At 43.0% G+C, this 27,971-nt stretch overlaps 1 long non-coding RNA gene and 1 pseudogene across 1 annotated transcript in view; both read right to left on the bottom strand.

The window, feature by feature from the left end:
* Nucleotides 1-1,952, bottom strand: LOC101420850 (double-strand-break repair protein rad21 homolog pseudogene; annotated as a pseudogene).
* Nucleotides 1,953-22,419: 20,467 nt separating this feature from the next.
* The window catches only part of LOC131274957 (uncharacterized), a 649,760-nt gene continuing 644,208 nt past the window's right edge, over nucleotides 22,420-27,971 (bottom strand). The window contains exon 4 of the long non-coding RNA XR_011646746.1: nucleotides 22,420-22,445. This is a non-coding gene — a long non-coding RNA (uncharacterized lncRNA). The remainder of the gene's footprint in view (nucleotides 22,446-27,971) is intronic.

Here is a 27,971-nt window from a genome sequence, read left to right as displayed (position 1 = left end):
TCAAATAATATGAAATATTGGTCCATGTGTGGCAATGATGTCACTGTATGGTTCTTCCTGTATCAGCTCAATACTTTACTGCTTTTTAAGAACCCAGAAGCTGTAGAATTTTGCTGAAGCTTGTTTTCTGTTTGTGTTTCATCATAGCTCAAGCAAATTTATAGATTCAGCTCCAGTTTTATCAAGAGCTCACTGAAGACCAAGAAGTTTCTGTTGATTTCTTTTGTTCCATCTTCTTTCTTCTTGATCCTGATCACCCCCAGAAGCATCTTCATTATCTTCTTTCTCCTTTTCTTTCTCCTTTTCTGGCAGAAGTTCTAGCCCTGGTATTAGCTGACAGATATTTGGAGGATCTTCTGGAGGGATGGGGTCTTAACATCTGCTCAACTGGCTGAGGAGGCATCACAGGCTCTGGGTCAACTTGCCCAGCCTTTAGTTAACTCCCTTAGGTGGTGGTAGGGGGCATGGTTGCCTCATCCATATTTGTTCTGCTGGTTTCCATCACTGACTCCTGGAGGTGGCCCCATTCTTCCAATATGGGCTCATCAATAACATCGTGTTGCTGATGTTGCTGTTGCTGCTTATCTCCGGGAGCCTCAGGATTTTCAAATTCTTTAAGGAACTCACCTAAATTATCAGCTTCTCCTCCTTTTCCTCCTTTTTGAAAGGTCTTTTGATACAAGGGTATAAGGCAGTGTGTAAGGAGCTTGAGTAGTCTATTATTCCATGAAGTCTGAGCAGGTAAAGAGAAGTGTTTCCACTCCTCCAGTCTCTTTCCACACCATCAGTTTCTTGCTGGGTGGAGTCAGATCCAAAGTAGTAACAATATCAGAATACTCACTAATTTGGGCTCTAATTGTCCTGCTATCCAATCCTTTGACATTGTCAATAATTCTTCTTCCTCTTGGCTCTTGTTTCTTTGACAGAGATATCAATAGGTTCCAGAGCAAATGCTTCTTCATTTGGAGCAAGTGTTGTTTGATCAGTCGTAGTTGGCATTATATTGGTTCAACAGGATCCATTGAATCAGGACTACCAGGTCCACCTATTGATACATTATCATCTTCATCCATATCATCATGTGTAGGCTGTTCTGGCAACATCACCCCTGCCTCAGAGATTGCAGGGGGATTGTAGAAGATACTGCCATCATTATTACTAATGAGTTTGTCACCTAATATACGACTATCATTTTTGTCTCCTAAATCATTCTTATTTTGGTCTTGATAGTCTGGATGTTTAATTTTCTCATTCCGATTGCTGGTGCTCTGCTTAGGGTCAAGTAAGAGGTTGGAAAATCTCTCCCTTTTGTCATCCTCAAAAGCACCGCCTTCTGTCATTATCTCATTGTCATACATTCCAACGCTGCCAAAATCATTTTCTTGTAGGACAATGGTGTTCCCATCTTCCTCTCTCATGAGTATCTCTTCCACTCTACTCTGTTTTAGGCTGAACAGCTGGAACACATTGATGTCATCTAAGTGAGACAATGGTTCATTAAATCATGAAATTCTTAAGGTAAGGTAATGGCATTATAAGGTGCTTTGCAATTTGCCTCAGGCAGGTGGACAACATCTGGCTGAAAAGCCATCTTTATCTTAATGAATGCCTCACTACAGTCTGCAAGGAGATACTTGGCTTTCCTGTGATAGATTGGAACTACTCCCAGTAAGAGATGTCCTGATGCTAGTAGTGTCATCTTCACCTTGGGAGAGAAGATACTCTCCATACTGTTCTCTAAATTACATCCTAACACATGGGCCTTGGTGAGCTCCTTACCCGTGATGAGCTGCTAGCCAGGGCCAGGCTGAGGGGCTTTGGGAGGGGAAAGGGTCAGGGGAGCAGGCAGAAAGTGGGCAGACCCTTGTGCAGTGCAGCTTCAGACGTCTCCCTCTGCCCCAGTGCCCCTGCCCCTGCTCATCCTGCACTCACCTGAAAGGACTCATCACCATATCCACACTTCAAGAAATGTTGAAGGAGTCCTTTAAGGAGAGCATGATGATAGGTGCTGAAAACATTTGTCTCCACAAAGGACTGAAAAGCATCAGAAGTTTTAACTAGATGGACAATTATATAAGATTGTTTCCTAATATTAAAATCTTTGCAAAATTTAAGCAACTGTTGGCACAGAAATACAACTCTGTGGTTTTTAATATACCTATTAATTAAGTAGAAAATGGATACATTATTATCCAAAGTAAACTATTGGAAGATTCTTATACTATAGCTCAAGTTGTATGTATCAGACAAAGTTAATCCATGATGTGTTATATATGCATACTTAAAATAAAATGGCAATCAACATTTGATAAAGAATTATAACTAGCAATCCAACAAAGGAGACATACTTAATCAATAAAAAAAAGAAGGCCTAATATCAGACCAAAAAAACCCACATTATTCTGAGTGAAGGAGACCAGACACAGAGTACTACATATATTATGATTCCATTTATATAAAATATACTTATAAATCAATTTATAAAGGTGAAATTAGATTAGAGGTTATGTAGGGCTCGGGAAAGAATGATAAGAGAGATGGAGTCTTTTTGGAGTAGTGAAAATTGTTCTAAAATTTCTGAGATGATGAATCTACAACATTGTGATTATACTAGAAGCCACTGATTATACGCTTTGGATAGATCATATGGTATGTGAATATATCTCAATAAACTGCTTATTAAACAAATAAATAAGTGTGCAAGAATAGCCAGAAGTAGAGCTATGTACAGTAGGGGAAACAGAGAGAGTTGAGAGGTTAGGAATTTTCTTTTTTGTCTTATTATTATTATTAAAATAATGAAAATGCTTTAGTAATGATTGAAGTGATGAATGCACAACTATGTGATTATATCAAATACCATTGATTGTATACTTTGGATGAAATGTATGCTTTATTAATATGTAACAATAAAATTGATTAAAAAATGAAGGCCTAGCAGGGGAAACATGGAACAAGGGACAAATGGGACCAAACAAGTAACAATACAATATAATTAAACCTAAAGATATCTATAATTACAATTAATTAAATAGTCAAACACCACAATTAAAACAGAGATTTTCTCATGAAATTAAATGCCATACCCAAATTTACCTTGCCTTCAAAAATGCACTTTAAACATAAAGAAAAAAAGTTAAATATATAAAAGATAAATAAAAATGTACACGTTAACACTAATATAAAGTAGACTTCAGAGCATAGATTACTTTCAGAGATAAAGAAGTTAATTCCACAGTGATTAATGGATCAAACAAGATAACATCAAAATATGAAACACTTCTCTAGCAAATAACACAGCCTCAAAATATGTGAAGGAAACTGATAGAACTAAAAGGAGAAAGAGACATCTGAACAATTATAACAAGAGATTTTAACCTTCCCTCTTGCTATTAACTTCTTCTTTTTTTAAAAGATTTATTTATTTATTTATTTATTTCCCCTTCCCCCCACCCTCCCAGTTGTCTGTTCTCTTGTGTCTATGTGCTGCATGTTCTTTTTTGTCCACTTCTGTTGTTGTCAGCGGCACGGGAATCTGTGTTTCTTTTTGTTGAGTCATCTTGTTGTGTCAGCTCTTTGTGTATGCGGTGCCATTCCTGGGCAGGCTGCACTTTCTTTCATGTTGAGCAGCTCTCCTTATGGGCACACTCCTTGCATGTGGGGCTCCTCTATGTGAGTACACCCCTGCGTGGCACAGCACTCCTTGCATGCATCAGCACTGCACATGGGCCAGCTCCTCACGGGTCAAGGAGGCCCGGGGTTTGAACCACGGACCTCCCATGTGGTAGTCGGATGCCCTAACCACGGGGCCAAGTCCACTTCCCTGAAGTCAAAGATCCCTATTCTGTATGGGTTCAGTCTTTTGGGTATTGTGGACTTGCAGCCCAATACATGGCCCTTTGATAAATGTTCAATGTGCTTTTGAAAATAATACAGTTTGAAATTTTGTGGTTTAGTGTTCTACAAATATCAACTGGGTCAACTTGGTAAATTGTGTTGTTCAAATATGTAAGGTATTCTTATTTTTATCTGAATTTTATCAGTTTTTGTGTACCATCTATTAAATTGTTTCAATACAGTACACTTTTTCCATTAGTTCATTTTGTTCTCTTAGTTTTGCTTCATATACTGTCATGTTATTTCTTTATACATATAAAATTTTCATGCCATCTAATTTGATGCATATTTCAAATTGATATTTTAAATTATAAAGATAAAAAGCAAATACGTTTTTTGCATTTTGGCATTGGCCTCCAAATTAGTTTGTGCAAAACCAGGGAATAAATTGTTGAGGGTAAAATTGTTTTTATGGAAAATATAAAAAACCTGTATTTAAATTTATTTCATTGCAATTATTTTGAATAATATTTATGTTTATATATTATCAGCTACACAATGCATTAATGCAATTACAAATATAGATAATATATAAATGCACATTCATATACATGGGATATAGTAACATTTTACTATAAATGTTCTGCAATAAAGTATCTCACAAAATAGTTTGAAACCACTATATTTCCTCTTTCGATTGGTGGCTGGTGGGTGCAAAGCTGGTGGGGTATCCCCTCTCAAAGCCACTTTCTTTTCTTTCCTGGAATCTGCCCAGGGAAAGTCACCTGGGTTTCTGTTTCAATTTCTCCTCAGGCGCCGATGTTTCCTGGGGTGGTGGGATGTGGCCTGTGGGTATCTAGTGTCTGAGAGGACTCGTTTCCTATTGTGGCCACCCCAGTACTTGCTCCCTGTGTGGTTTGTCCTCTTAGCTCAGTATCGGCCTCATTTTAGAGACTGAGTCAGAGACTTGCAGCCTCTGAGATGGAAGGCTTTTGCTGTCGCTGTTGAAACCAAGGCCCACATTGGGGAACAGAGGAGGGGTAGTGCCAGAATGGAAGGGGTAGGAGCCCCCATCCCTCCAAAGGTCCCTCTCAGCCTCCCGCCAGCTCCCACCCAGCGCTCAGCCCTCAGCCCCTCAGCACATTCCCTGAGTGTGCCTTTGCCCCCTCTGTGGCATCTTTTTCTGCCCCTCACTTTTCTGCCTGATTCATTCTTCAAGACTTGGCCCAGTATCACCTGCTCCAGGAAGCATTCCTGAATTGCCTCTCCCTTAAGCCCCACTCCCTATGCTGAGAGGTGTCCCCCTCTCTTCCCAAATCACTAGACCAGTGTGGCCTCTATTGGAAAGCTTGTTATTTTCACACCGGACTCAGGCACCTGTCCTTGGCCAGCCCCAGCCCCCCAGGCCACCTCTCCCACCCCCACCCCTGCCTGTGCTTAAAGGTGCTGTGGCCTCATCACTCTGTTGGGGTCTATCTGCTTCTTGGCCCTCCCTGACTTGTGAGCTCCTTAAAGGCTGTCTTAAACCTTTAAATTTTTAACAGCCTTATTGAGCTTTAATTCACCTACCTTACAATTCTCCTATTTAAAGTGTACAATTCAATGGTTTTCGTATATTTATCACAGTCAGCTTTAGAACATTTTCATCACCTCAGAAAGAAACTCTACCCATTAGCTATCACCCCCTTACCCTTCCAACCTCCCCTAGTCCTTGGCAGCCAGGAATACACTTTTTGTCTCTATAGATTTCCCTATTCTGGATTTTCTTATCAATGGAATTATACAATATTTGCCCTTTTGTGTCTGGTTTCTTTCACCTGACGTGATGTTTTCCAGATCCACACATGTCATAGCATGTATCAGTTCTTCATTCCTTTTTATGGCTGAATAATATTCCATCATATGCCTATGTCACATTTTGTTTATCCATCATCGGTTGATGTACATCTGTGTTGTTTCTACCTCTTGACTATTGTGACTGAGGCTGCTAGGAGCATTTGTTTTGTATGGACAAATAGTCTCATTTCTCTTGGGTAGATAGAGGAGTGAATTGCTGGAGTGTGTGGTAACTCTGTGCTGAATTGTTTGAGGAACCACCAAACTGTCTTCCAAAGCAGCTGCACCACTTCACATTCCCACCAGCAGTGCATCAGGCTTCCAGGTTCTCCCCTTCCTTGCCAATGCTCATCATCAGTCTTCATTGTAGTCATCCTAGTGGGTGGCATGTGGCGAGCCTTAAACTTTCCGTTTACTGGAAAGTGAAACCTGGTGGGGGGAGCTCGAGCCCCGAGGCAGACACAGGGCTGAAAGCCACGTTCTTCCAGCCCTGCTCGGGGCACTCGGGGCAAGGTCTTATCACACTGCTCAGCCCCATCGCTCTCTCCTGTGGCATGCAGTAAGGGTAGGTGGTTTAAGAAAAACAAAAGCAACAACAAATAAAAACAAGAAAGAGTAGGTGGTTGACAAGTGTCCAACTGATGAATGGATAAACAAAATGTGGTATATACATACAATGGAATACTATGCTGCTGTAAGAAGAAATGAAATTGGGACACATGTGATAACATGGGGGAACCTTGAAGACATTATGCTGAGTGAAATAAGTCAGACACAAAAGGACAAATATTGTGTGGTCTTGCTAATATGAACTAAATACGAAGAATAAATGCATGGAGTTAAAACCTAGAGTATAGGTTATTAGGAGATAAGAGGAGGGCTGAGAAGGTGTACTGATGCTTAATATATGTAGAAGTTTTAATTAACTTGACTGTAAAAGTGTGGAAATGGACAGAGTTGATGGTAACACATTATAGTGAGTAGAACTAATGCAGCTGGTTTATAAATGGGGTTGTGGATGAAAAGGGTAATCTAGGGATGTAAACATCAATTGGAAGAAAGCTAGAGAATAATCTAGGGACTGAATAACATATTGAACACAGAGGTGGATAATTGTGGTTCATAGTACAAATATAAGTGTCCTTTTATGAACTAGAACAAATGTACACCACTATTGCAAGATGGTGGGAATGTGGAGAAGCAGTGGGAAAATACAGTTAATGTAACCTATGGACTATCATTAACAGCAATAACTTTAACATTCCTGCATCAGTGTCAAAGATGTACTGTTAATAATAGAAGGGTATGAAAAAATATGCCAAATGTATGCCATAGACCATAGTTGGAGGTAATAGTCTGATGATATTATCTCGTAATCTGTAAGAAATGTTCCACAACAATGTAGTGTGTTGGTGGAGGGTTGTTGTAAGGGAATTCCACACATGTACACGTGTACAAGTTTACAACTTCTCTAATAAAACTAGAGCTTTTAAAAAAGAGTAGGTGGTTGAAATAATGGAGGAGAAAAGGCCCTAAAGGACATATGAAAATATTGGAATATAGACTGGAAGTTTTATATTGATGCTAAAGCTCTTGAACTTGATAAATCTGTACTTGAAGTGGTTATGTAATCCTTGCTGTTAGGAAACATACATGGGAGTGTTATGTGTTCAGGGAACATGATGTAACAACCTTTCAAATATTTAGAAAATAAACAGATAGTTGGACTGATGACAGATAGCTAAAAAGACAAATAAAGCAAACGAAACAAAATGTTAAAAGCATGGCTCTGGATATGGGGTGCGTGGAAAGTAGTTTATTGGAGTTCTATGGGTTGATTTTGTATTATTTTTGCAACTGTCCTGTTAGTTTGAAATTATATCAAAATAAAAAGTTTAAGGGAGGAAAAAGAAAAGAGTGAGTGGTTTTGAGAGGTGGTGAACATGCAGTTCTTAGCACAGACGCTGGCGTTCAGAGGGTGCTCATAAGCGCAGCTAAAACCAGAGCTCCCACGACGACCGCAGGCTCCACAGCCCCGCACAGGGCCGCGGAGGGGGCCCTCACCAGCGGCCCTTCCAGGGGGCTCTTGTCTCCTTTTTGAGACTCAGCCTATGGCGCCTCCTCCTGCTGGTTTGAATTAGAAGGCGGCCGATGCCTTCTGGAACACCCAGGGAGAAACGTCATTGTTGAAGGTCAGTCTTCTGCTGGCAGAGCCCCTGCCCTGGCCTGGCATTCCAGAGCACAAGCCTGGCCGGCACAGTCGGAGCCTTCGCCTTGGGCCTCCCTCCGCCCGCCTCCTGCCCCTCCCCCGGCTGTCCCCTGGGCCTGGGGAACCCTGGATGGAGCCGAGACAAGGAGCCTCTGGCTGTCTGAGCTCAGCGCACGGTGGTGCATTGGTGGATCCAGGTCTGACTCAACCCCCAGCTGGCAAAGGCCCGGGTGCCTGGCGCAGCGCAGAGGGGGTACCCTCTGGAGAAGGGGGTGGGGAGGCACGGGGAAGGAAAGGGCCAGCAGGAAGGTGGCAACAGGTTGGTGGGACACTAGGCTTGGACAAGGATGGGTGCAGTTACTGCTTTTTTTTTTTTGAGGTACCGGGGTCAGGAATTGACCTCATTCCTCGAATGTGGGAAGCCGGCGCTCAACCACTGAGCTACACCAGCTCCCCCGAGTTGATTTTGTTTTTGTTTTTAGGAGGTAGCTGAGATTGAACTCAGGACCTGGTACATGGGAGGCAGGCGCTCAACCGGTCAAGCCACATCCGCTGCCTGCTTTCATTTTACAGATGAGGAAGCCCAGGCTTGAGCACCGCCAGGAATGAGTGGACTGGGGACGGGAAGCCCAGGTGGGCTTGCTCCCCACGCTGCTGACGGGAGCGCGAGCGCTTCAGGAGCCGGCAGGCGCGCGCCCACGGGAGAGGTTTAAATACATTGTCGTGGCTGGTTTCCTCGCCAGGCCTTGCCCTTCCCCACCTCCCTAACCGGGTAGCAGGGGAGGGGCTTGGCTGGGCCACCAGCAGTCAGGCCTGGTGACCTCCTCGAGGCCGGCGGGCGCGTGCCCGAGGGCCCCTCAGAGGCGCGGCGGGTGTCAGGCCCAGGGCGCCCTGGTGAGGCCCGCGCAGCTCGGGGCCCGCCCCCTTCCTCTTCCCTTTCCCCGCTGTGCGCGGCTTCTGAGTGCCTTCTGCCCCGCGAGGACCCCCGGGTGGGCGCTGGGCGCGGCTGGCACCCCCCACAACCAGCTGGCGTTTCCGGGGACCCCCCTCTCCCCGGGGCCTAGGTGGGAGCCTCAGCCCCATCACAGCTGTGCGGGGTGGGTGGGCTCGGGGACCCGTGCTGAATGAGGCCGCTCCGTGTTCCCCCGCGGGGACCCGTGCTGAATGAGGCCGCTCCGTGTTCCCCCGCGGGTGGTTGGGGGATGAAGCGCGGGCGCGGCCGTGGGCGGGAGCAGGGCTGGCCGCGGGGTGCGCTCGGCCATGTCCATTTTAGTGATTCCTCTTCCCGGCCTGGGCTGTGGCCCCCCTTGGCCGGGATTCCTTCTCTTTTCCTGTGTTCTTTTCAACCCCTGCCCCTCCCGTTAAAAAGAAAGCAGCACCTGTAACAAAACTAAGGCTCCCCCGAGCGTGGAGGAGAAAAGAACTTTACTAACGATCTTGCAAGAATGGGTGCACGACCTGGATAAAATGGCCGGCGCGCCGAATGGCAAGAAGTGCTCCCATTTATACCCCCCAGCTAGCACGCAGGGCCCTCCCTGGTCCCCACTGCCTGGGCCCTTCAGGGGTTCCCGCCTCTCCGCGTGGCCTAACTAAGCTCCTGTCCCGCGCCAGTCCCTGCTCCCGCCTCTCCACACCGCGGGCTGGGCCTCGGCGCCGCCTCCACCGCTGGCGGCTTTTCCAATTTGGCACCATTTTCACTATTGGCCCCGCCCCCCTCTCACCATTGGCCCTTCTCGCTCTGGCCCCGCCCCCGACACTCACCATTGGCCCCCTCGTTTTGGCGCCACTTTTCAAATTCCCTGCGCGCCAAAGCCGCCGGAAGCCCGTTCCCTCCCTCCCCAGCGCAGAGCGGCTCCAGCTCCCACTTTGAGGAAATTAAATTTACCCTTTCCCACACTCCCCGAGGTCCATCCTGAACCCCACCTTCTCTCCAGAAGCCTGCCTGGACCTCCCCAGCCATGGGACGTCCCCGTGCAGTCATGTCTCAGGCACTTGGAATTTTTTTTGCCCCTTCGGGGGTGAATTTTTTTCTTTTTTTTAAAGTCTGGAAGAAGAGACCCCACAGGATGACGAGGCTGCCTGGGGTGGTGAGTTACAGATGATGGGGCTTTCATTTCCCACCGCGCGTGTGTACCCACCTTTCCTGCACGGTGCGTCATTAAATTTAGCTGGAAGAGAATTCCAGGTAAATGCTGCTGTGAAGAGGAGTCTGCTGCAGCAAAGGCGGGAAAATGCTGAAAGCGGGTGGTGGGCCTGGGTGGGGGTATGTTGGAGTCCTCTGTGTGTGTGTGGGGGGATTGTATTGTTTTTGCCACAGTACGTGAGTTTGAAATTATTTAAAAAATAAAGTGTTAAAGAAATTATATGCATCCAGTACATTTAAAAAAAGGTGTTAGAATGGAAACAATCCGAAGCGCCTGCTCCCCGCGCTGGCGGCGTCTCTCACGCTGGGCCGCCTGGGCCCCCTGGACCTCATCCCGGGGCTCCCCTCTCCTCCTGCCCCGCGCCCACCACGTCCCTCCGCAGAGCTCCTCACCCCGACCCCGGGCTCACCGCTGCCTGTCGCCGGGGGTCCAGCTGCTGTCCAGGCGCAGCCCTGTCCCCGCTCCCGGGGCCCCTGCCCGCAGGACGCCCCCTCTGCGCGGGGCTGCAGGTTCTCGGGGGAGGGAGGACTCAAACCCCGTTCTTGCTCCCCGGGAAGGCGCTTCGTCGTCGTCACGAGGCAGCCCCGGCCTTGAGCTCCACCTGCTCAGCGCTTTACCTGGATGTGTCACGTGACACCCCAGCCCCCCGGAGCCAAGGCGCTAGGAAGTGCATCTTGCACGGGGGTGGGGGAGGCCGCCCGGACGAGGAGAGGCACACCTACTGTGCGGCCCAGGAAGGCACACCACCCCCTGCCTCAGTTTCCCCTTCTGTACAGGGGCCGGACACCTGCTCCGTCCAGGTGGTTGTAAGGATCAAACAAGACCACTGGGCATTTTGTCAGGTGCAAACAGCTGCTGGAATGGCGGGGCAGAATCTCTGCTTGATGGAGGAGGGATCCAAGGCCATCTGGGGGCGCGGCAGGGTCATGGGAATTTTAAAAATTCCCTTTTGCACTTGTTCTCTAAGGATAAGAGGGACGTAAGGATGAGCACGGTAGCCCCACGCCCTACCCAGGCCGTGTCCTCTCCTTGGGGTGCTCTCCCACTCTGCCTGCCTCACTCCCACCCACTTTTAAGGCTTCTGCTGCAAGGTCAGCTCTGCAGGGCAGGCTTCCCGGCTCCCAGTCCAGCATTCTGCCCTGAGAGGCTGGCGGAGCCTCTGACTCTGTGCATCGCACCCATGAAACAACTAACCCTATCATTAGGGAGCTCATGCCAGGCCACAACTTGCTCAGACTGTGGCCTCAGGGCCAGAGCTAGCCGGTGGGTCTTGGAGAAGGCTCCCTGACTGACCTCCACATTTCCTGTAGTCCTGATTCCTCACCCAAACTTACCCCACCTGTGCTGGCAGCCTCTCTGGGTCCAGCTGGGGATGCTAATTGTCCTGAGGTTTTAGCAGCCTCTGGACTCTGGGCTTTAAGCCTGATGGAGTCCATGTCCCAGCAGTGCTGCCTCTTGGCTTGTGATGTTGGGAAAGTTACTTAACTGCTCTGTGCCTTGCTGTGAAAACAGATAATAATAGCTCCTTCCTCACTGGTGCCGCTGGTGTGAGGACTACAAGAGTTAGAGATGATGATGAGGATGATTATAATTATTATTGCTGCAGGTAATGACTCAAAGAGTTCCTCCTCCTAATTAGCATCTTTGTCCTTACCAGCAGTAAGGTCTCAAGGTCTCACCTGAGTTGGAAAGGCCTGGGCAGGGAGCCAGGGACTCCATCTCACCCACTAAGCAGATGACTAACACTGGCAGCAGTCACATTTCCTAATTTGCTGCCTGACAGTGGTGTGGGAGAAGATCAAATCAAGGAATGAAGGCACACTATTCTCCCCACAAGTATTTATTGCACACCTACCGTATTCTGGGCCTCCAGGAGAGCCAAGCAGGGGGCAGAACCCCTGTCCTGCAGGAATGCACAGCAAAGTCACAAAGTGTGCAAGTGCCTCATAAATGAGCATTCTCCTCCAGGAGGTGAGTGTGTGGTGACCGAGGCATTTCTGTGTATTGAGCCTCTGTTAACATACTCCCTGGCCCCCCTGCTCTGGAGAGGAGATTGGGTGCCTTCCTTTTCCCTCAAAGCATCGGAGTCTTGGTTTCTGAAATGGGATTTTAGCAGGGATCTAAGTACACCTTTTTTTCTTTTACCCCCACCTATTGTTTGTTTGTGCTTGCTGTCTGCGCTCTGTTTATCTTCTTTTTAGGAGGCAGTGGGAACTGAACACGGACATCCCATGTGGGAGGGAGGCACCCAATCACTTGTGCCACCTCTGGTCCCCACTTGTATCTCTCATTGTGTCTCTCATTATATTTCCTTGTTGTGTCTCTTCATTGCATCAACTCTCTGCATCATCTTGTTGCATGAGCTCACCGCACCAGGCCCTCACATCACCTTGCATGTCTCACTTGTCTTTAGGAACCATCAGGAACTGAACCTGGGACCTCCCATGTGGTAAGGTGGGTACCTGCTGCTTGAGCCACATCCACTTCCAACACCTTCTTCTTAGGACTGATGCAAAGGTGTTTTGCAAAGGGAATCGTTGAGGGTGGTGACTGTGAATGTGAGCTCATTGCAGGAGGCAATAAAAAGTATTGAAATAGATTCAAGCAAAAATTTTTAAAAGGGCACTCTAGCAGTTTGATATGGTTATGAATTCCAAAAATATTGGATTATGTTTGTCATCTAGTCTGTACCTGGGCATGATAAAGTTATGATTAGGGCTTTGATTGGGCTATGTCATTAGGGCATTGAGTCCTGAAGATTTAAATCTCTGAGACATATATTTAATGGTTATAGTGCTAAATATAGGCTCATCCTGAAGATTTAAATCTTCAGGACTCCCTTGGTGGGTGGGGACTCACAGATGAAAGGCATGGCAAAGGACAGAGTTGAGGGTTTTTTGATGTTGGAGTTTTGATGTTGGAATTTGATGCTGAAGCATTAAGCTGGAGCCCCATAAAGTAAGCTCACAGAGGAAAGAGAAGCCAGCCTCTGGAAGAAAGGAACCCTGATCCCAGGAAGAAGCAAGCCCTGGGAAGAAAGGAATCTTGAACTCAGAGAGAAGCAAAACCCTGGAAGAAAGGTACCAGGAAGCCTGAACCCTCACAGCCGTCAGCAGCCTTCTTGCTCCAACACATGCAAATAGACTTTGGTGAGGGAAGTAACTTATGCTTTATGGCCTAGCATCTATAAGCTCCTACCCCAAATAAATACCCTTTATAAAAGTCAACCAACTTCTGGTATTTTACATCAGCACCCCTTTGGCTGACTAACACAGGCTCACAGTTTCTTCTTGTTCTGCTTGTGTGCTCCACACCCACTGGTTGAGCCACTTAGCTAATCACATTTCCTGTCCATCCTCCTGGCAACCCTTTTACCCTAGCACCTATAATAACATTTATCATGCACTAAGGTCTCAGATTCCAGTTGGGTCACACCTGACTTCCACCCAGACCCAAATTTAACCCCCAACTTAACTCATTCTATTTTAGTGGTGCAGTTCCACAGGAATGCACGGTGTTGCTGAAGGGGTGCTGTATGGAAGTCTACATGTTATGTATGATTGTTTTGTAAGCTCAGAACTTCTCTAACAAAATATATATAAAAGTAAGTGGTGCAATGGGGAAGGTGTGTTGGTCATAACCTTGGATGTGAGGCATAATGCCTCTTGATTGCCCTTAGCTTACTAACTGGTTTTCTCAGAAAACTAATACTATCTGGGAGGTTCCATGGCTTGGCACCTTAACATGGGTTCTACTTTGTACTGATGTTTGTTGTTTATGTTGGGTTTTGCCAAAACTCCCTAAATTGTGGCTTTTGCAAATCTGAGTTGTCCATGGGTTTTATAGACTGCTAGCCCTTGTATGTCAAGAGGGGAAACCTTGGTTTCCAGTTTTTCCCAGAATGGGCATGATTAGTCTGAGTCAAATTGGCTAATTTTATCCAAAAGCCATTGATGTAATGGAATTGGTATAGGGACAGGAGGTGGGCAACCCCTGCCCTGGTGCTAGGGCTGCTGGGGCAGGTAGTACATGGGAATTACGAGGCCTTGAGTGACAGTAACAGAGAGACTATCTGGAGACAAACCCTGTGTCTGTATACTGTGCTCCAGAGGCCAAATGCAGGGGTTCCACTGTGCAATAGGGGCACCTCCTTCACAGGAAGTATAATGTGGCAGCCCACAGGCAGTGGTGTTCCTGGGCCTGTGGTCCCTTTGTGGCTATTGCTCTCTGCTACTGTCACTCTCTGAACCCTGACTCCATGGATTACTGTGGATCCAATCCCTGGCAAGGTGGCTAAAGGGTTATGGGCAAGACAAATTCCAAGCCAGGGTGCCAGCTTCTTCCTACAACTACAGAGGTTGTCTCAAAATTCCAAAAATAAGGTAAAATGCCCATACCATGTACTCAGGCCCTATTAAGCCCTCATCGTATTAGTGGGGCAACACCCTATTAGTGAACTGTGCAGCCTAAGGGTTCTTCTGAATGATCTGGCCATCATCCTGCTAGTGAAACCTACCCCAACATGGATGAGGTAGATTGGGACACCCTAGAGAAAGAGGCAATTGCCTATGAGTCTGGTATGTACAGGGTTCCAAAGAGGACCCCAAATTAAAACTAAAATTCCAAATTTTAGTTGATTGGAGAATCAAACCAAACTTGAAGATTTTGTTCAGGGTTACAGAAGAAAGGGGCAAATTGACAACTGAAAGTCTTTTGAAGACTCCATGCCCCTCTCCTATCAACTTAGATATTTATGACATTAAGAAAAGGTCCATTTTTCTATGGTGGGTATTACTGCCTAGTCAGATGCCCACTGGCAAACAACTGATGAGGTCCAGTTTTACTCAGAAAGATTGGGATGATGCAAAGTACGTTGCAATTTTTGAGCACAGAGACAAGAGACTCAGAATCCATCTCCAACCTGAGGAGGCCTCCTTTGACACTGAATCATGGAAAGTTTTCTTACACGGAGACCCCTGCCCTCCAAATTACTGGGCAGCATTAGTCAACCTTTTATGGCATGGCCCATCCCATTTACAAGGCCATGGATGGGGATGCGTGATTGGCAGGACATGAGGAGGCCTCATTTCAGAATCACAGATCCTGGCTTAACAGGCCCAGGCAGCCACCTTCAGGGGACCATGTGGCCCTTCCCTGGAGGGACTCTGTCTCCTCCTTCTGCACACCAAGGGTCCTGTCCCCAACCCCAGGGGTGTTGTGACTATTGGAACAGTTCTTATTAAACAGCTGCCTCCAGAGGGGGCCCCTTTTGTTCTTACTTTCCTCCCTACATGTATCTTTATGTAAACTATGTAGCAGTTTCATATTGTTTATGTATTCCAAAAATAGATATTGGCTTATGTTTGTAACCTGGTCTGTTCCTCCAGGCATATTAGATTGTATTGGATTGAGAGGTTTCACTTTTACTTGATTAAATAATGATTAAGCCTTTGATTGGGTCATGTCAGTAGGACATTGCATCCCTGCACATACAGAGACTTACAGAGAAAAGACATGGCAAAGGACAGAGCTGGGAGTTTTTGAGCTGGAGCCTGGGAAGTAACACGCAGAGAAGCAGATATGGCAAAGGCCCCAGGAAGAGAGAAGTGCCATTCATCTTGTAATCTACAGCTGGCCTTGTGGAGAGAGCAAAGCAGCTGAACTTGGAGAGAGGCAAGCCTCAGGAAGAGAGGAACCCAGGAAGCCTGACCCCTTGCTGGCGTCGGCAGCCATCTTGCTCCAGCATGTGGCAATAGACTTTGGTGAGGGAGGTAGCTTGCACTTTATGGCCTGGTAACTGTGAGCTTCTACCCCAAATAAATACCCTTTATAAAAACAACTAATTTCTGCTACTTTGCATCAGCATTTTCCTTCTGCTAATAGAGTGTATATAAATATATAGAGAGAGAGTTAAAATGCTATATACATGTAAAATGCATAAATACAATACCACGTATTTGTAGCTATATCCAGTCACCTTTATAATTTGTTTAATTCGTTCAATGTTAGATTACAAATATTTTCCTCTACTGGTTTACAGTCTTGATAATGACCATTTTGGAGGGTTAAATGGTACTTTATCTTATTTATTTATTTATTTGTTTATTTTTCTGTTTTGTTTTGTTTGGGGTACAGGGCCAGGGATTGAACCTGGGAACTTGTCAATGGGAAGCTGGCGCTTAACCACTGAACCACAGTGGCTCCCTGAGTTAATTTGTTTTGTTGATTTATTTGTTGTTTCCTTTTTTTATTTTTATTTTTTGAGGGCACCAGGGATCAAACCTGGGTCCTCCCCTGTGGGAAGAAGTTGCTCAACTGCTTTAGCCACATCATCTCCCGGTGCTTCATCTTATTTAGGAATCAAGATTTACTAATTCATTTCCCAGTTGTTTAGCATTGAAGTAATTTATATTTTTTAGTGTATAGAACTGCAATACATATCTTTATGCATGTAGTGTTTTCCTTCTTTTGAATTTTTTTAAGGTGTAATGCTTTTTGTTTAAACTACAGGTGAGAAAACTGAATCCATTGGTATCTGTAAAGAAGTCTGATTTAGCCCCAGTTTTAAGAGAACTCCACTGTTGCGTCAGAAATATCAAGTAAGTGATTTTGATTAATTGATACTTTTAGTATCCTAGCCTGTTGTTCAGATGCACTAGTTGGAATCCTGAATATTTTACTTGAACAATTTATATAAAACAAATGACTTCTACCATTATTATTCTGTTGATATTCTAAATTGATGCACAAATTCAAGACAGCCTTAAATTGAGGACAGAATAAGCTGCTGTGCTCTCCTTCTTTCAACATTGGTGGAGTTTGCCCAGTTCACCAGCAGGGGGCAATGTGGGTCTGGGCCATTCCCTGAAAGGGGACTTGCCTGGGGGACTAGGCCCTATGCTCACTGTTAGGGACTCGGCAGCTGTGTCCCTGTCCCTGTAGCCTGGCACAGACCCTGAACAAGTGACTTTGTGTCATTTCAGCAGCTGCTTCCTCCCAGGGGTAAAGAAACCTTCAACCCCTGGCTTAGTGGAAACGGACCTCAATTTCCCTATTGTGTATCCTTTGAGGCACAGGCAATAACAGGTTATTATTAGAAACTGTTGAAACCAATGGAACACTTAAAAGTTCCCTTATACATCTGGCCATATCTCCTCATGGCTGGACACTGCAGGAGTCCAAAACTGCAACATAGTCTCCACCCTCTATCCAGCAATTGCCAGCTGCTCTAGGAGTCCAAAACTGCAACATAGTCTCTATCCACTCTCCAGCAATTGCCAGCTGCTGCAGAAGTCTGATCCTGCAACCTGCTGAGGTTTCTCTTAATTTTCATATGCTTACTAAATATTTCAACGCAATGCATAACATATCAAACACACTTACCTTGCTTCTTACTTCTACAACCCCACTGTAATGTTGTTAATTACCAGGTATTTTACTTCAGCAGCACAAAAGACTACTTTCCTATTTTATGATCTTCCACTTTAATATGCAGATTAAGTTGACCTCTGCATCTTTACAAAACACATTCTTTTAGTATCCTAGGCTGTTGTTCAGATGCACTAGTTGGAGTCCTAAATATTTTATTTAGACAATTTATAGAAAACAAATTATTACTTCTACCATTATTATTATTTTGTTGATATGATTCTGCAGAAGAGAGAAAAATGTGAACTGAAAGTGTTTCTGTTTAATTTATGCTTCTTATTTAGTCATAAATTATTGGAGGAGGGGAGAAAGAAAAGACAGTTTAAGCTTTCATCTGTAAGTACAGTCAGATGAGATTTTTGCATAAAATTATATGAATGTCAGAGCTATAAATACCAAGTTGTAATCTTCTATGGCCAGGTAAAAGCACAGAGTCTGCTGCCAGTGAGGTTGACAAGTTAACTTTAGACCAAATGAACTTGCTGGGGGCACAGACTGGGGGGTAGACTGTGTTGCTTATGATACGTGATGAAATATCATGGCTTGGAATCTGATTCTAACCACTGCTTTAAAGATAAACTGTCAGAAGGTAAATGCCCTCCAGAAATTCAGATCAGGTGGCCTTTGCCATTTGACATTACCAGTCATTTCATTACTCTCCATGTAGTAATTTTAGTTTTGAATATAAGCAGTATCGCATATACCTGAGGATTTAACTGTAAATCTTTTCATGAATTTGATCCATCAGAGTCAGAGAAGCAAAGTAAAAAACCCAGTGGACTTTGAAATCAGATAGAGAGCATCTCCTCTTTCTAGAAATGCCGTGGAGTCTGAGACAGATTTAGTGACTTATCAATGTGTGAGAGAATCAGGATTTGACTCTCTAGCATCTGTATCATCTTATTTCATATTTCTTGCTTGTTACATTATACACCACTACCATTTTATGAAGAGAGAAATTCCTTTCCCCTGGAGTTCATACTCTGCTAGGTGAGATGGGACAAACACATAAAGACATTCAAGGAAAACAATTATAACCCAATTTATGATCAAATATAGAAAGTATATAATAAAAATTGCATGCATAACTAATAAGAAAAGAGGAAGAAAATGAAATGGTTGTCATGGAAAACAAAAAGTTCTCAGAAAGAAGGAGTTTTTGAGTAAAGTTTTAAAAGTCTCAGGACATCAATAATTATTTTCACAGATGAATTCTAATTTATTGGTTTTTTTCCTTCATGACTTTCCTGAGTAAGCTACTTGAAACAAAAAGGACCCATATCTATGCTTCCAGTGATGATAAAATTTCTCCCCCTTAGTAACCTAATAAAACCTGCATTTGTAACTATGTATTTTTATTAAATACACTTTCATTCTAAATGTTTTCATTACTGAAAAAATAATGTAACTTTAGAGACTTTTTAAAAATTCAGCTATCAAATCTATCCATCTATGTGTTTTTTTACTGTTTGGGTTACAAGGAACAGAGACTCACTCACTGACTCAAATAAGTGATTTTGTTGATGGGATACTTAGGCCAGTAAAGGAAATACACTATGTGGAATCCCAAGGATCAGAGTCATTGTTTATCTGGAACAGAGGCAGGCACTGTAACCAGAGAGCATTTTGGTTCAGGAAAGCTTCAGGGGCCCCAGGTGTGACCTGGATAGTGATGCTGACCGTAATAGTAATAACATTATTAGGTGCTTTCCATGTGCCAGGCACTATAGTCCTCACTACCACTCAATAATGTAGCTCAACACAAGAACCCGTTAGAGTGGGTGACTGTGCAGGACTGTGTATCAATATGAGGGCCAAGAAAGGTATATGTGGCCTAGATTTAGCATAAGTATTACAACATGCCATGGTTGGAAAACACTTCAGAAGGGGAAAGGCAGATTGCACTCATGGTATCAGGGGCACTAATTGTAGGGAGACAGGCTGGGTGGAATGATTGTGAACATAGACTGTGTGGCAGGCAGACCCTTATTAATCTTGGGCAAGCGAATCATCTCTATAAGCCTAAGTTCTCATTTGTAAAAGAAGTCCCTTCTTATTAGGGTGGTTGTAAAGGTTAAATGAAATAATACATAATTAGGTACTTTACCACAGTATTTAATACATAGGGCTAAAAATCAAAGTGTTTATCATTATAATTATTTGAAATCATTTTAAATGAAAGAATATTCTTGCCTTTCAACCAAATTGTTTCCTTCATAAAACCTTAAACCAGATCTTAAATTCTGCAAAGGCACTTATTGCAATAATGTAACCAAAACTTGAAATTCCTTTTCATATGATTTAACTGAATTTCTCCGTGTGTGCATGGTCTACCTCTCCCTTTGCAAAGAGATAGCGCTATCTCCCCATCATTCCTAACCATACAGCTCTTCAATTCTTTCCATACTCATCAAGTCAGAGGGGTGCCTAAGCCATCTGAGCACTTTATCTTTCTTCTGCTATGTTGAAAAGTCCATTGCTTAATTGATTTTAAGCTGTTCATAAATATAAAATACAAACTGGATTTCTTAATTGCTCTCTATTTTTGATGCTGATTTTAACTTTACTGTATTTAACACTGGAAACTACTTAAATTCATTATCACTTTGTTAAAGGGCAGGAGTGCTCAAAAGTATACTTCTCGCACCTATATGCTTCTGTGTACATGTGTATGTTTTCTGGTTTGTGATTTTGTTCTAGTAATTATGATTTTTTTATTTTCCCATAATCATCCATTTCTTTAGTGTTTAATCCTCATTGTGAGCACTGATGAAATTAGTGTATTTTCTCTTCCTTCTCTTTCCCCACCCTCTCCTCTAGTACCTGATTTTAGGTGATTATATCATTTGCTAAAAAGTTTGCATTTATTCTGTAAATATGCTTATACTAATGACTATCTTGAGATGCCAATGATGGCACCTTCATTGTCCCCTCCTCTAGCCAAGTGGTGAGTCCCATGGGACCAAATGTCAGACAAGGAAAGGGAGTGGGTCTGTCACACCAATGACAGCATTTGAGTGAGTGATAGGCAGGCGACATCACCCATCACTGCCCCTCTCCTCTGAGATACACCTCCTAATTGCTTGACTCAACTCCCTTGCTCACATCAGTTCTCTAATATATTCTCTTTCTCCTCAGAAAAGCCAAGAATTTGATATCCTTGTCTTTGATTCTGTATTTCCTAGGGGCAATAAAGGCCCTCTGCCATCATTTGGAAAGCAAGTGCAGAAAAAGAAGTGAGCTCAATTTTCTTAATTTTTGCTAATTCATGAAGACATTTAGACAAATGTTTTTTTTTAAACCCATGATCTATGTTTGGTCCAGAGATTTGAAGATTCTCTCACATTCAGCCATGGAAGCAAGGTAGTGCTGGATTAGAATCCCATTTCTTGCCCAGTATTCATCTACCATGTCAAACTCTATGTAACCCATAAATTCAGTCAAACTTTACTGGAAGATACTGGAATGAGTCACTTGTACAGAGCAGGGGAGGGCAAGTGCAAGAAGGAGGTTTAAATGATGTAGCTCTTGTCATTTATTTAAGAGAGATGCCACAAGAATGTGTTATAGATACAGCTGGGACCAGGGTTCAATGACTTCCACAGATGGCTGTCTACTCAGTGAGCAGCATAATGTCCCCATATACAGGAAGCCTGGAAATGCATTTGTGAAATCTCAGAATGTAAGCCCATTTGTAGGAGTCCAACATTTTTATGGTTTCACTTCACATGTTGGCAAGATGCTGGGTAATAAGATCATGGCATAATATGACTGACAGGTTTTTATGTGTACAGGCATTTTAAAACTCAGTAAACCAAATTAAATGATTTTATTTTTAGAGGTTATTTCTAAAATAGTGCTTTTAAATGTAGGATGGCCAAGTATTTGTATTTAACAAATTTGAGAAAAAATAAGTCAAAGTTGAAGATAGGCATACAACATATGATCTATGAATAACTGGAATACCTGAATGAGAAAACCAAAGCAAAAACATAAAAAAATATTAAAAATTATGATTCCACATTTTTCTGGAAAGATTCTTTAAAGCTGCATAATAAATCTTTACCCTGAGTATTAACACAGAATATCTAATAGCAAGACATATTCTAGCTAAAATCACTAGGAGGGTACAGGGAAAGAATGAAGTCTTTTGTGTATTAGAGAAAAGCAAGTGGCATTATGGAAAGAACATATGGAAGAAACATCATCAGTTTTGATAATACTTTGTGCCAGAAGAAAATGGGGTAATATATTTGTGGAAAGAAATGTGAATCATGGTGTTATAAACAGTGAAACTGACAGGTAAGTGAAAACAGCATTGAAGTCCAACTTCACTGGCTTGAAATTGGGTAATATTGTTCCCATGATCTCTTTCCAGGTGAGTGAACAGATTTCAGGAAATCAAATGTCTAGAAGACTTTGGTAGGAGGACAGATGTTAAGTCTTACATTTAGAGTTATTTGTCCATTCATTAGCTCCAAGTTTGTTTAGGGTGCTTATCTATATATGTTTATTTTATTGATAAGGATGAAGAAAAACAAGTAGTTGGAGAGATAGTGTTTAATGTATTAACATCTAAAATTAAATGTTTCTGTTTCTAAAAACTCAGTATAAATCTTTCAAAATGAAAAATAACTTTTCCCCAATTGGCTGATTAGCGAATTGGGTAAAATAGGATGAGCACTGAGGCATGTCCATTTCTTTGGTATTATATCCCCTTTCAGTTTCCAAACACCATACTAACTCCAGATCCTCTGAGATTCAGGCTGAGGCTTCCAGCTCAAGGTCTTTGTGCTGTCAGTAGTACAGATCACTGGGGAGGCATAGAGATGGATGGAGGAGGAGTTCTTCTGGAGTGGGTAATAGGACCCAGAAGACACCTCAGATCCTTAACTTTCTGCACTTATTTTGACTAGCCAGTTAATGTTTCCACCTCCATCTTCACATAGAATACTGGAAACCCCAGTTTCTCCTCAGTTTTGCTGATTTTCCTAAAGTGCCAAAAGAAGGTTAGGAAAGTAATGGAATGCACGTGAACTTGTTTCCCTTCCTCTCTTTATTCTATCCACTCCATACTCACATTTCCTCTTCCTCTTCTTCCTGTCTTTTCATTTCTTCAGTGTCTTTAGTGTATTCTAGGAAAAGATAATTTATGAAGAGGGACTCCTCTTCCTTCAACAGTGTAGACAGCTGCAATGAAAGGAGCCCACTTGGTGACCATGTGCACATGTGCAGAAACACACCTGCAAGGGGAGAGCCCACCACAGAACAAACTTCACAGGTGCTCCTTCCACTGGGTATGGCTCAAAGTTTCTGACAACCAGCCCAACTCCCTGCCTGGACCATTTGAGGTTATGCATGCTGATTCAGTGATACACATATGTTTAGAACCAGGACAATGCTAAGAAAATAGGTGAGGAGGGTGGAAGAAGTTTATAGACATTGTTGGTCCCATGACCTTAATTTCTTCCATGAGACCAGTTCCTTCAGGATAAGAATCATAAAATAAGGAACAGATAGAATGGAGAAAAGCTATAAAGAGAAGCTTATGAATAAGAAAGGGAGAGATTACAAAGACAGAAAGAGGAAGTAAATTACATGCAAATTGTTGTTCTCTGTATCTGAAACTTCAGAAGCTGTGAAGTAAGCCTCCTGGTGAACCAGGGCAGTGGTGATCCAGCAATGGTTGTGAAAGAAATGGGAAAGTTAGGGTTAAGGGCAGAACTCAAGCTCCTGTTGTTTATGACAGGATGTGGCCTGATACCAGGACACAATTCTGTCCTCATCACCACACTCCTCTCCTAGGACCTCAGTCACTTCACCTCTGCTGTGATGGAGTGGGTCTAAGATTCCATCGTCCCTTTCCCAACTCTCAAATACTGTAACTGTGGCCAGCAAGGAATGCCTGTATCCTCTTGTTCCCCTAAGAAGGCAGACACTCTCCATGTCTTCCTATACATGACATTGTCTTTCTTCCCTTTTTTACCACCCTCATTATCTTCCTGCCTCTTCTCTCTCTCTGTATTACTGCCCATTTGTTTTCTCCTTGTCAGCTTCCACCAATCATATTGTTCTATAATACAGGAACACTGGGGGAACAGTCATTGTTCCCATATTATTCCCATATTATACTGCCACCCTCTCCAATAAATCAATTGATCAATTAACCAATCCATTTTAAACCAGGAAGCAACTCTCAAAGGCATGGGGTTGAATCATGTCCTGTGGATGACAGTTACCACCAATTCTACAAATCAAGTGATTGTCCTGTGACTGGCATGACCTTAGGTTCATGGGAGACATTGTCCTCACAACATCCCTATAGGTTCCTGAACCCAGTAGAGGGGATGAATATAAGATTAGAGGTAAAGTAATTTGTCCGTATTCACTTAGTCTGAAAGTGAATAGGGGATCTACAGGCCACTTAAATAAGTGGAATCTTTTGGAAATTCATCAAGCCATTGAAGGACTAGTAATAATGGGGTGCCTGGATAAGACTGAGGAAAGGTACATGGAGGGCATGACTGTCAAGTGGGGACCAGGGCAGAGTTGACTGGCAAGAACACTTATTCAATAGTTGAACAAGACTTGATTCAACTCCATGCTTCTGAGAGTTGCTCCCTGGTTAGAGTGGATTGGTTAATTGATTAATTGATGTTTTGGAGAGGGTGGCAGTATAATATGAGAATAATATGAGAGGAGCAGAGAACCTTTGGCACTATTCCCAGAGACTCTCCAAGACAGCAAGAGCCAGTATGCGAAGCAAGCCTGGGAGGCCATTCATACAAGGCCTCCAGAAACCCAGCCAGGCTTTGGAATGTGTTGGACAAGGAGTTGTACATGAACCTCTCAAATGGAAGCAATTTCAGGTTTTAATCTAATCCCAGGATTTTGGATTTGTGTGAGAAGTAGAGAATAGAAGGATGTTCAAGGACAGATTTCCTACAGTACCTCTCCAAGACCCAGGTGCATGTGTAATAAACCCAGATCACATGTTCTTTATGTCAGGAATCCACAGAAAGGATAAGACATTAATGAAGTGCTACCAGACCTGTAAGTGCAGAGGGAGAAGCCCTAATTCTCAACTACCACCTGGCACTCAGTAGAACTTACTAAGGGTGATGTTTCTTGCAGATGTTCTTATTCTTGCAGAATCCCCTTTTAACTATTCTCTTCCCCCATTTTGATGGACCATTAAAGCTCTTACCTCTAAATTTTTCACCCTGAATCTTTCCTAGGTGAGAGCCTGGGAGAGCTTGTGTCCTACCAGATCTCCTCCATTGTAGGCCAATACCAGAACTACATCTACAATCTCTTGTGCTTTTTTCCCAAGAGCTGCTAACCTAGGAAAAGCAAAGGCTTTCATGATTGGTCTTGTGGGAAAGTGAACCTTAAATAGCATATAGCAAGGAAAGATAACTGCAAACACAGTACACTCAAAGCACATGATCATACTTCTTACTACTGTTATTAAATATGAAAAGAATAAAGCAGACCTCCATGTGTATTTTCATTACTTTCTGATTTCATAGTCCCTTCTTCAGTTGCTGAAGTAGCAGTGTTACCAGACTGTTCCTGATAAATCACTCTCATTGGATCCTGTCTTGAGTGATATTACCTACCTGGGTTGTCATTTTCATCACTGCTGGTGGAGTCATACCTCTGATTCAGAGGCCAATCTTTAGGAACACAAACATCTGTAAGAAAGTTTTTGGAGAATGTGGCACACACATCCCTCCCTTTTCCACTTGCTGGTGTGCTGGCTACCCAAGATCACCACAGGTTCTTAGACCATCCCTAGACTCTGTAGAGTCAGAGGCCTTCAATAAGACCTTATAACTGGTTTGCAAATGAGTGAGGTGGAGAAAAAAATACCCTTTTAACTATTTACTTCCCCATTTTGATGGACCATTAAAACTCTTACCTCCAAACTTATCACCCTGCAATTCTGACTTTTCTGGAAATACTCTGTATTAGATGAATTCAATGAAAAGACCAATGGCAGGCTCAGAGCAGCTGCCCAGGAAAGTGTAGTGTGATGATGGATATGTTCTTTCTGCATTGTCCATGCCATAGCTACTAGCACAAATGACTGTTGGGCTTTTGAAAAATGGATAATAACTACATTGTGCTGCAGATGCCCTGGAGGTGTGATGCTCAGTAACAAGAATTGAAATCATGAATGTTGCCAAACTCATAGAAGATTAGAGATCCTGCTAGGCCAAAGAGATGTGAACAAAGTATATAGGATTTGGAGTCAAAGCACTTAATGTTTGCAGAATATGGTTCCCTATTCACTAGATGTGAAACTCTGGAAAATTCATTCACCTTTTCAATCCTTCCATGTCTCATATGTTTTGAAAAAGACAGATATGGCTGCTTTATTTTATCATGACAAATCAAAATGCCATGATCAGACTATAAAGGCTTACTAAGAGGTGAGATTTATTACTAAATGAAGACTTATTATTAAATCCTAGTAAGGAGGAGTTCTCTAATACAAATTTACCCATTTAGAGTCTTGTGAACATTTTCCTGAAGGGTAATGGGATATTTTCCTGGTTTATTGAGGTATACTTGACATACAATTAATGGAACATATTTAAAGGATACAATTTGATAAAATTTTTACATATACTCATGAAAAAATGAAGATGGCATTTTTTACACAGAAAGCTAGCATTTTAGCTAGCATTTAGCAAATTTTTAGTGTTAGAAAAATCTAGGAAAACACAAATGGACACACATTCTCACACATGTACATTAAGAATCACACACACACATCAAGAAGATTCTTTCTGTGGAGAGGTTCTCTCTAGACTAAAGCCAACAAGGAATACTCATTGCTCATCATCTAGATTTTTCCTCAGCAAGTGTGTGATGAGAGAATAGTTATCATTGTTGCTTGCTTTTGGAGCCACCTGAGGTTGCAGAAAAGAAAACACTATAATGATCAGAACTTGATGTGTTGTGTTTGTAGAATGCTTTAGAAAACCAGTTGGGAAAGAGGGTCAAATCAAGGAAATCAAAAAGCAAGTGAGGGGACACCTGAGGAGAAGGCATGAGCTTTTCCTGTATGATGTATCTCTCCATTTCAGTTGGCTTTTAAAAAATTCTTACTCTAAGAAGAAAATACAGCTGCTAAGGAAAAACTTCCTATGCTCTCATTTATAATCTAATGCTTCCATTTGTGGTGGTCCTTTTGAAATGGTGATCAGCAGGTCAAAACAGATGCCAAATGAACACAGTCCCCACCAAGGAAATTGTACATATCATCTATAAAGTAATGGTCAGATTTAATTGAATGGAAAAAAACAACAACAACCAAAAAAACCCCAGAAAGCAATGGTTCTAAAGGCAAATTTACCTTGGAATTAGATGGGGCTTCCTCTTCTGCTCTGGCACTCAGATCTTTCAACAGGCCCTCTGGAGGAGCTAGGAGGATAAAGAGTAATAGTCAGTTGCCCTTGGAGTACTTTTAAGTTTTTACTTGACATGGACAAAGGATTAGAGTAATATGGAGGCAGGTATTTAACAAGGATAGTGTGAGCTGCTGATGAGTGGAAATGATAGCAAAATAGAAGTGCAGGAATAAAATGGGATGCAGTCCTTGACTTTGTAGCTAATGACATAGCAAAGCAATGTGAATAATCAATCTACAAAAGTTACAAAACTACATGCCATTGTTCAATGATGGATTATCATTCCTCCTGCCATTTTGAAGTCCAACTAAAATGCTACTATCACCTTATCATGTTACAAAACCATCAGCATCCATGGTTCCACATATGTCATCTTTTTTTTTTAAGGAGGTACCAGGGGTTGAACCCTGGACCCCATATGGGAGGCAGGCACTCAACAACTGAGCTATACCTGCTTCCCATTTTTCATCTTTTTTATAGGATTTTGCTATTGTTTGTACATGAGCATTATTAGCTGTCTTTTTTTTTTAATTTCTCTCCTCTCCCCCCCCATTGTCTGTTCTCTGTGTCCATTCACTGCATACTCTTCTGATCATCAACAGGTCATCAAGGGTTGGTCAAAGGAAGGTGAAGGTATTCTTTTGAGGAGCTGTTACATGGCAGTTGGTCTGGAATGTCGGTGGTTTAGAGACAGCTTGTGAGCCATGCACTTGACTCACAGAAAGGCTCAAAGCAGGAAAGAGATACACAGAAGATGCAGAGTGAGGAAGGCCACAAATTTGGACATTCTCTAGACCATCAGTGGTCTTCATGTAAGGGAAACCACTCTTATTTAGGTCAGGGTTTTTAATGTAGAATCAGGAGTTTGGGTCAGCATTCAGGCCCTTCTTATGGCTCAGGAACATCCTCTAGGCCTTTGATCCTCAATACCAGTAACTTTGTGGCAGGAGCATTTTTTAAAGGGAGGGCCCTAATATGCCACAGCTCAACTGGCAAACCAGTGAGTCAAAAGATATGCAGAAAAGAAACAAGGAAATAGTTTGAGATGAATGGAAATAAATACACTACAACCAAAACTATGGGATCTAATCAAGG

Source organism: Dasypus novemcinctus, chromosome 21 (genome assembly GCF_030445035.2).
Source record: "Dasypus novemcinctus isolate mDasNov1 chromosome 21, mDasNov1.1.hap2, whole genome shotgun sequence".
Taxonomy (NCBI): Eukaryota; Metazoa; Chordata; class Mammalia; order Cingulata; family Dasypodidae; genus Dasypus; species Dasypus novemcinctus.
This window is presented reverse-complemented; position numbering and strand designations above follow the sequence as displayed.